Raw genomic sequence first — 10,797 nt, 5'->3', positions numbered from 1 at the left:
ATTTTTGAGATACAAAATGACACCACACTGTCAACATATACGGATTTGCATCTCTATGCATTTATAACATGTACCATTTGAGCAATCATTGATTGCGAAATGAATGCCGTCAAAGAGTCAAAGAGGATAGAAGACCTCAACTCTACAAACATGGATTCATTGGAAGAATTGGGAAGCTCTTTTGATGTTAGGGTTATGATTCAACATAGACCTCAGTATCTTGAATTTGGGGGAGAGGAGATTTCAATCCTCTCTAGAGCTTTAAATGAGGTCAATAACAACGTTATGATGGCCATTCTCAGGTTTGATACAAACTTTTTCTCTGCTTGATAATGCAATATTTTGATTAAATCTAATAAGCTAATATTCATTTATTTGTTGGTGCAGTATAGTTATCTCACGATTTGGTAGAGCCGTACAAAACCGTGTGTATATGTTGGATTCCCTCCTTTCTCCTATACTTAGCGATAGCAGAAAGACAATAGCCGATGTTTGTAAATGGTTATAGCCTTTACATTTACATGGTGTGCGAGTCCTATTTATGGCATATCACGAGATGTAAGTATCATGGCAACCTTTATTTTCATCTTATACTGGCAACATTGTGTTAAATAATAATGGTTCTTAATTATTCGTGTAGGGAACATTGGAGTCTGGTGGTTTGGGACCTTGAAGACAACTATTATTGGTTTGTTAACTCGATTGCAGGCTTTCATGGCTCAGTGCAAACGTAAGTATTCTATTAATATGTTGTTACTTCTATATTATGTACCTTATGTAATAGACACACTAAGTTTTTTTAATATGTCATGATGAGCAGGTCGATTGAGAAGTTGGTATCTGCTATCAGAGAAACAGGACAGTACAAAGACTCGGTAGACTTCCAAAAGCATTTAGTAGTAGAGCAGGAAGATGGGCATAGTTGTGGGTGGAGAGTTGCCTACAACTGCATGTTGATTTTCAAAGAAATTTTCTCACTTAAGCCACAGATCTCATCGGAAGACTCTTTGGAGCTCAAATATTCAGAGGAGGATATACAATTGTTTAGGGCTGAAATCATTCGAGACCTAATTGCTGCCATTAGAATACAACGTGCAACTGAAGCAATATCAAAGCTTGCATTTAAGGAAGAGGAGACTGAGTCTACTATGAAAGCACTGCACACTACAGAAGAAGTAGAGACCCAATGTACACCTACAGCACCACAGCCTCCATTAGAAGCATCAGAAGAGTTGCCATAGCCTCCGTTTGCATTTAAGGAAGAGGATACTGAGTCTACTCCAAAAGCACTACATACTACAGAATAAGTAGAGACTGAGTGTACATCTAGAGCACTACAGCCTCCATTGGAAGCATCAGAAGAGTTGCCACAGTCTCCACTAGAAGCATCAGAAGAGTTGTGATGCATGTATGATGTTGTGTTTGTAGTTTTTGTTGATTATACACCAATTTGTGACTTATTACTTAAGTGGCATTTACTGATGATATTTATATAATTATTTCATGCACACAATTTTATGATATGAATGTGTGATGATGTGATTATTTGGAAATAAATCCTTGTGTGATGAGAATTTTGATATGAATATGTGATGATGTAATATTTGTAATATATTTCTTCATGCACACAATTTTATGATATGAATGTGTGATGATGTGATTATTTGGAAATGAATCCTTGTGTGATGAGAATTTTGATATGAATAGGTGATGATGTAATATTTGTAATATATTTCTTCATGCACACAATTTTATGATATGAATGTATGATGATGTGATTATTTGGAAATAAATCCTTGTGTGATGAGAATTTTGATATGAATATGTGATGATGTAATATTTGTAATATATTTCTTCATGCACACAATTTTATGATATGAATGTGTGATGATGTGATTATTTGGAAATAAATCCTTGTGTGATGAGAATTTTGATATGAATATGTGATGATGTAATATTTGTAATATATTTCACTCGCAAGTATCAATTCCCAATGCTCCACTCACTTAAAGTACAGCATTCCCATTGCTCTGCAAAATTTTATTCAGTTGGACAGTCTCCACTCACTTAAAGTAGAGCATTCCCAATGCTTCTCTCACTTTATTCCAACCCTTATCCTTATCATATTGCTCTCTCTCTCTCTCACTTGTAATATATTTCACTCGCAAGTATCAATTCCCAATGCTCCACTCACTTAAAGTACAGCATTCCCAATGCTTCGCAAAATTTAATTCAGTTGGACAATCTCCACTCACTTAAAGTAGAGCATTACCAATGCTTCTCTCACTTTATTCCAACCCTTATCCTTATCATAGTGAACACATCGTGCCTCTCACTTTATTCCAACCCTTATCCTTATCATAGTGAGCACATCGTGCCTTAGTGTACTTGTATTCTTCCATCCTAGTCCTTCCACAAACACTCTCTTATTTCTTACATCCTAGTCCTTCTGAGTAACTTGTATTCTTCTATCCTAGTCCTTCCACAAACACTCTCTTCTTCCATCCATCCTGATAACTTGTATTCTTCTATCCTAGTTCTTCCACAAACACTCTCTTCTTTCATCCATCCTAGTGCTTCTCATTAACTTGTATTCTTCCATGCTAGTCCTTCCACAAACACTCTCTTCTTTCTTGCATCGTAGTCCATCTCCCTTTCTTTATCATCTCCCCACCCATGGATGTCCTTGGCATTGTCGAAGACGTGGAGTTCGGAATTAACAATCTCAAAGAATGGATTGCTGACCAAGGAGCATAGAGAGAGGCCAAAATTTGACAAGGTTCTCCTTTGACCCAAATGGAGAGAGAGGAATTTGATGCACAAAGGCACGCAGAGAGGGAGGAGACTCTCAAGATAGTAGAGAGTGAAAGACTTTTAAGACGTATGATAAAAGTACGACAAGATCTCTGAGACTTCTTAAGTAACCTGCATTATCACAGCTCTCGTCATGGGCGATTTGATGCGGATGCTGAGAGAACAATAAGAGCCTCTCAGAGAAATTACAAAGAAACAATTTGTGATTGCTTAAATTTCTTCTTTGCATGTAATTATGTTGAGGATACAGCTGTGGAGGCAGTGAAAGATTGGGTTGTTGAGAAGATAAGAGAGACCAATGATGAGATCTTCTAGACTTTGGGTGATTAAGAAGATAAGAGAGACTGTATTAAGGTGTTTTTTGACACCATATGGCTTTGAGTTATATGATCTACTTCTTGTACAAATGTGATGTGCTCTTTTTGAAATGTACTCTAGTTTTAATAACATGTCACGCCATTTTTTCTAATTTGATTTTTTAAAATCTTACTTTTTGTCTCTTTTAACAATGTGATGTCCTCTATTTTTAATGTACACTAGTTTTAATAACATCTCACGTCATTTTTTCTAATTTGATTTTTAAAAATCTTCCTTTTTGACTCAATGTTTTGTTTTATAAGAGCCTCTTTTTTTTAAATGTTTTATCCAAAATTATCTCACAAAATGAATTTGGACAATGCACGAGTCCAAAATTAATGAAATAGGTGTTCAAGCTTTCATGGCCAAAAAGGCAGCTCAGAAATCTTCTCCAATTCGTCATGTAGAGGTCGAAATTCAGAGGGGTTTTGCACTGGAGAGGAAGGTAAATATGTAGAGCTTCTCCCTCAGAAGGGAATCACGCAGAAGATAGCCACGTCGCCCAGCATTGTAGAAGAACCGTGGACTGGTTTTTTGACGAAAACTACCCGAATGTTTCTCCAAATGAGCTCAGACTTGATGAGCAGCAAGGTCGTGATGTTGCCCAGCTCCCTCTGGAAGGAATTAGACAATGTAGCTCTCCACAGTGAGAACCAGGAAGAAGGTCGTCACAGCTTCCTGAGACAATGCCGCCCCGAAAATGGCGAGATAGCTTGTACAGCTCGTTTTACAAATTTGCCCTGCCCTTGGGAAGACTCTCCTAAAGGATGAGATGCTGAGAATGTAGGTTTGAAGAGAACTCTCACTTCTAAAATCGACTTTGGAAGGGAAGGTGGAAGATGGAGGTGAGGAAGAAGATGATGATGTGGCACCTAACTAGGGCTTAAGGAGGATCATAGGGCTCTGATACCATGTTGGAAAACTGAAAGGAAAGCAAGGAGTGAACACAAACTGAGAATTCTTACTTATGGAATGAAGAAAGGTGAGGTCCTTAAGTAGGCACCTCTTACATGATCATTGACATCACTGATGACCTCTGACCTCCACAATCATCTCCTCAATCTTCTCCTAGATTCTCTCAATCATCCTATGTGGCTTCTACCACCACCTAACAGTGCTTATGGGCACCTAACTATGCCTCTAGCACACACACATAGAAACCAAGGTGTGCCTGGGGCATACACCTTGAGATATCCCATCAAGAAGCTTTGAAGGAGTCTACACTGGAAGATCAAGAACAAGTTGAGTTACCATTGTATTGGGAGCCTCCCAACAACTCGCAACCTTCACTCTCGCCCCATGCACCATCCCTCAAATGCTTTAAATGCACTTCGATGCCCTCTGTGCCCAAATCTCAACTTCTAGATTGATCTCACCTCTCCACTTCCCCCTCTCACACTCACATCCATTATCCACTGGTGCACCAATGACAACTGTAAACCAATTTTGGCAATGGCTTACTTTTGCATCAACTTCCAACAAAATAGTCTAACCCTAGAATGCCCAGCTAATATCCAGACCCTGGGAGCTCCTCCCATTTTGCTTAACTTTCAAGCTTGGCATTGCAAAATAACTGAGTCCAAGAATTACCTCTTGGACAATGAAGTAATGGCGATGGCTAAGATCAAAGAGCTCGACACTTGGGTCTCTGAGAAAGATGCCTTGTAGACGTGATGTAGACTCTAGGACACTAGTTTGCCTTGCAAGCCCAACATTATCTAGCCTCTGCCAACGTCACTACCTATCACCCTGTCCTATTTAATTGTGTTCTCCAAGCTCTCAAGGATCTGCAAGAATCCTTGTTGAGAAATTTTGAATCCATTCATGTACAATATCTAGAACAAGTCTCTAAGCAAGAGTCTATTAAAGTCGTAGCTGTATATATAATACGACAACCCCTCAAAATCCTACTCCTAATCCCCCTCTTAATGCCCCTGAATCTTGAGTCACACTCAAGAGGCCTCCCTATCGATTGCAACAGATGCTCCCATGGACCTTCTAAAAGAGTCTATCACTGCTTACAGCTGACCAGCCCTCATTGTGGACTCCCCAGTTAATCTGCCCAAAGAAGCTGCCCAAGAGGATGAGCCGGTTCCCACAAATGATGACAAGGAACTCTTAATGGGCCCTCCTCTCCTCGAGAAGAATCATCCTAGTGGCTTGACCTCGGTGTTTTCTAGGACATTCCTCGACGAATGAGAATGCATCAATGGAAGGAATAGCTGGAAGGGTCCAAATTGAGCCTGCACCAAATCATGGAGGTCCGGCACCTTGTAAACTACATCCGTGGTACCTTCGATAGTTGGAGGGCCAAGCACCCCAAGAGAACCCGAGGCGGCGGGTATGACTTCATTAGAGATGTCCCTGTACCCACTACTGATGAAGAGCTCGACATCTAGCCCAACTGGAGGATACCATTTTTGAAGCAAGAACAGTTTTGGAGGTACTACCGAGTAGCACCACTAGAATGGTAGACCCACTCCCTATATATGCTGATGGAACGACGTTGGACTTGGGTAGAGTTTAAAGCACTCCAAGAAAAGGACCCCAACATACAACTTCCCCAAGTTCAACTTCCCTAGAGAAATGATGCAGAAGGGTTTGTGCTTCTGCCTCCAATTTTCATGACACTTTTGCTTCCATTCTAGATCCGGCAATACTAGCAACAGTTCACTTTAATCACTTAATCCTCCTCCTACTCCATGACATGCCCAAGCTCGTCCCCTCAATTGATGACAGTCTCCACAAATTAACAAATTAGATATTCTTCAATCCCAACCAAGTGCCCTCCTAGATGCAAGACTTGCGCATGTACCTCCGAGTTTGAAACCTCTACGGATACCACATCAGGACGTATGAGGACATGCATGCCACTCAATTTTGGAAACACCCTTCGTACTTCACCCGCCTCATGCAAGAGCAGTTTGACCGTCATTGACCGTCATGTGATGCTCCAATTAGTTCTCAACACAACATTACTTCAATGCGGCCGATCCGAGGGTGGCTCACAGCATTGGGAAGAGAGGCATGTTAACCCCGCAGCCGCTAGACTGCAATATGGAGATGAGAGCTAGAAGGGAGCGGTGTAAGGGTAGGCAAGATATGCCTTGGAGCCATATGGGCCCAAGTGCTTTTGTAAAAAGAGAGAGAGAGGTTCAAAAGAAAGGGTTAGCCCTCTCTTGAAAAGTGGAGATGTATATAATGCCAAAACTTTGACTTTTGGTCTTCATTGTGTATTGTGAGCTTTTGGAATACAAGCCTCCTCTCTCTTATTCTTGAGCAAGCTTTTTCCTTCTTGTCACCTTGTGGTTGTCACTCATCCCTTCTCACCTTTCCCCTTTCCACACTCCCCCGTCCCCTCCCCCTCTCTTCTCTTCTTCTCTCCCCTTCCCTCTTTCACTTTCATGCACATAATCCGGTAGGCACTTGCATGACACAAGTGTATGCACTCGCATTGCCGGGCTCCCATAATTGCTTGAGAGAGGAGACTGTGTCGGCATTCCTCAAAGATCCCCTACAACACATGGAGTCACCATTGGGTCAACACAATTTCCATGAATGATGCACAATCATAATAGTCACACAAAAAATCATTATAGGGATGTGAATTATCTCTTTAAGAATTTATGGAGCAGGGTGGGTGGGAGTAATTTTTCAAGCTTTGGGCTATCAAAGATGTCATTACAAAAAATTTGGACTCAAAAAGGGCCCTATAAGGGGGCCCTTGGGCTGATGACATGGAATAATAAGGTAAATATAACCCAATAGACTATTGGCCAGTAGAGGGCAATAGAATATTGGAAGTGGCCTGACTTCTCTATTTCTTTATTCAATGGCCCAAACAATGATGTGGAGCACCCACTTGCTACCTCAACTCTCCCATCACGTTTTTTAACTGTAACCAAACTGAGAAACCTAGTTTCTCAACCAAAATTGTACCATTTGACCTGAAATCAAATCCTCCCATCCAACCACCACACTCCTTTCATTCTCTCTCATATCTTCCTTTTCCCTCATTTCTGAGCACCATTTTGAATTTTTCTTTGCTCCAGCCCTCTTTTCAAATTTCTTGCTGGCTCCTAAGTGGGAAGCTTCTTTCTCTATTCTCCCTCTCATGGGATGGACTCACGCCAAAATCTCGTCACTTCTCTTCTCTACCTGCATTTCCCTCCCATTTCAATCTCATTCTTTCAAAACTTTCAATATTTTTAAATGAGATTCAACCTACCTTCTCCTTTCTCTATTTTGGGCACTTCTCCTTCAAATCTCGCCACTTCCTCTTTCATAAGAAATTCTCCCATGATTTGAAATCATTTCATTCAAGAAGACAAGGCAATCAATGTTCTGAGCGAACCATGAATGATGCAGGGTGTTTGGAGCTTAGAAGGAGCTACTGGATAAGATTTTTTGAGAAAGGATAAAAGAAGATTGATTTTCAGGCATTGCAATTGCTGATGCATGAAAATCAATCTTTCTTTTGCCCATCTCTTAATACTAGTCACTTTCGCTGTTGCAATCTCAAAGAGTGCATGATTTTGAACCATTTGTGAAGGTTTGGGGTCCATCCAGACAGGGGAACAAAAAATACAAGATGGCAGAGAGGGGCTCAAGTTGATGGAGCGATGGGGAATTCTAGAGGATGAAGGGAAAATCGTATAGCTAGCCATGCATAAAATGTTGCATAAGTTATGGCAAGACTCCAGAACAAAAATGAAATTCTGCAAGCAAGAGATCAATCTAATTGAGAATATGTCATGCATGAACACCTCAAGGAAGATATCTCAATGTTCCAAAGGCACACAATATACATATTCAGAACGGTTTCCCATGATTTTGAGGGTCAAAAAAGGTAGATGGACTTGACAGGCATTCTATTTTTAAGCTCTCAAATATGAGCCGATATGCCCTTGTACTTATCCCTGTAGTATCACAAACTCCCTGTGCACTAGTTGCATTGAAATGCCCCACAACTTTCTTCATTGACTCAGATGTTATCTCTGATTTTAGACTTTTGAATTTTGGATGTTGTTTAACAGACTCCAACATTTTTTTCGCAAACGATTTACCCATAGCACTATAGTGTTCATCATGGATAGACATGAGTTCTGAAACACTCCTACAAGCTCTCACTCAATGCTTCCAGTGACCACTTTTCTTGGATATTTTATCCATTGGACGTAATAATTTCCTCTTACATAGTCTTGGACCCATTGGAGTATCCTTCATGAATGATAATGTTTTTTCTAACTTTTTGATCTCATCTTTCAAAGCTGTGTTTTGCATCTGTAAGTGAATTGCATTTATAGTTCTCTCTCCCAATTGAGCATCTAATGTTTGAACCTTTACCTGTAATTCCTGATTTTTCTTCTCTATGCCATCATATGCAGACATTTGAACACTTGTAGCTTGCATAGATGATACCAAATGTTGATTCCAAGCCTCCAACATTGCAATCCTTTTGTCTCTTTCATTAAGCAAAGATTGGTACTGGATGTGAAGGCTACTTGCTCCATGAGCAATCAACCTTCGACAATATCCTAACAAACCATTCTCACCCTTACACAAAAACTTTATTAAGCTGGTCAATCCAGGAGTTTGACAAGTTTGTGGATCTATTGGATATATTTTTCCTTCTAGCCACAAATCCATATGTGTTTTTCCTTGATTTCGAAGAGCTACTAAATCACTTTTACTTGCTAAGGAGGACTCATTCCTCTTTAAAAATGGTGCATTCTTTGCATCAATTTGAAAATGGATATCCACATTTTTTTAATTCTTAGGAACTCACATGATTTCATACACTTTCTACCTAATATAATATAACATTGACATCAACAAACAATATACAAACATGTTTCAAAAAAGAATCAAACCAAGCAAAAATGAAAACCCCAATTGCATGTAAAATCTAACGATTGAAATCTACAAATTCAAAAAAACATTTTCTTATCATCAAACACTGTTAAACTATGTGAATGAACAATACCTCACAGGGATCTTTAAAGGAAAAGTGTGATCAAACTTGTTGTCCTCAATGGTCCCTTTTGTAATCTAGGATGCTAAAGTTAATGGATTTTTCTCCAAAACTAATTTTGTGCTTCCAAACAACTCCAACTATATTTCAAACCATCTTCTATAAAAAACCTCAAGAGTAAGAGTGTATCTTTTAAAGCAATCAAATCTTTCTTCCTCTTCAAATAATGTATTAAAAGAAAACAATACAATTATAACAAATTAACTGCTTCTTCAAAGTTGCATAATAAAATCTCATTATTTTCATTGTCTTGCATTGTTCTAAAGGTTTTCTCACCCGAATCTCCATGCAAGTTGCTCTGATAGACCCTGATTTGAGTTGAAAACTAAAAACATTCTAAAACTACATGAATGAACAATACCTGATTCTTGGAGCAAGGTTCTTTGAAAGAAAAATGTGATCAAACTTATCCCTCCCAGTGGTTCCAAATGTGTTCCAAGAATGGTGAAGTTTATGGTTCTTGCTTCAAAATAAATTATATGCTCACACACATCTCGAAATCTATTCTAAGCAATATTTTGTAGAAAACTATTGATAGTAAGAGTGGAAAAGACTCATTTCTCATAATATTTCTTACAAAATAAACAAATCTTTCAATGTTTTCAAACCATTTAATAAAACAAAACAACACAACTACACAAAATGAAGTACAGACTAGCTGTTTCTTCAAAGTTACATCATTAACAAACAAATCTCGTCATAATCATTGTGTTGCATTGTTTCAAAGATTATCTCACCTGAATCTCCATACCTTGTAAAGATGCTATGTACTAATGCGATTTCCCTTTGAGGGGTATTATTCCTATCCCTGCTAGCATGACAAGGTTTGCACTTTGACCTCTTGCTCTCCTATGAGAAACCTTTTGTGAATTGTTTCTATTTTTGTCTAATTCTATGGAAAGTCTAGGTGCAAGTTGGGCATTCATATAAGACCATTGATTGAACAAGCATTCTATGCAGGAAATTCTTCATTTCCCAGCTCCATAGATGTGATTTCTTAACAGGATACATGATAAATTTGAGATTATAATTTTGTCACTACCAAAAAGATGAAGCACACAATAACAGGTATGGATGAAAAAAGGACTTTAACTAATAAGTCTTTTAGAAAAATAAAATTTATCCATGAAACACAAGAATTCTTGTGAACCAGACTGAGATGCTTGGCAATTGTAGGATGGCCATTCTGGAAAATCTAAATTGCAAACTAAGATAAACATAAAATTCGAGATAAAGATTCAATGGCTGGTAAAGGTAGAGGCATTTGATCAGGTATAGAGAAAAGTGACAATTGAAATTAACAAGGTTTAAGGGGTGAAATTATCCACGAGGAAAGATACTCTTGTGATCCAAACTGAGATACCAAGCCTTGACAGGGTGGCCTAACTGGCAGAGCCATCTCATGTGACTGTCTCAATGCAATCAGGAGGGTATCCCTTGAATCCAAATAAATGAGTATAGATTTCTTCATACACTACAAAATATCATTATTTTGAGCATTCACAGCACATGTCAAGCTAGTAAATTCCAAACTGTTCTTGTGGAGTACTTAAACTTCATGTCTGCCCTTATACTCTCAATGTGTCGAACTT

The sequence above is a fragment of the Dipteris shenzhenensis genome, chromosome 8, assembly GCF_047967505.1.
Source record: "Dipteris shenzhenensis isolate YYH24624 ecotype China chromosome 8, Dip_SZ_1.0, whole genome shotgun sequence".
NCBI lineage: Eukaryota > Viridiplantae > Streptophyta > Polypodiopsida > Gleicheniales > Dipteridaceae > Dipteris > Dipteris shenzhenensis.
The sequence above is the reverse complement of the archived record's forward strand: the minus strand, read 5'-3'. Positions refer to the sequence as shown.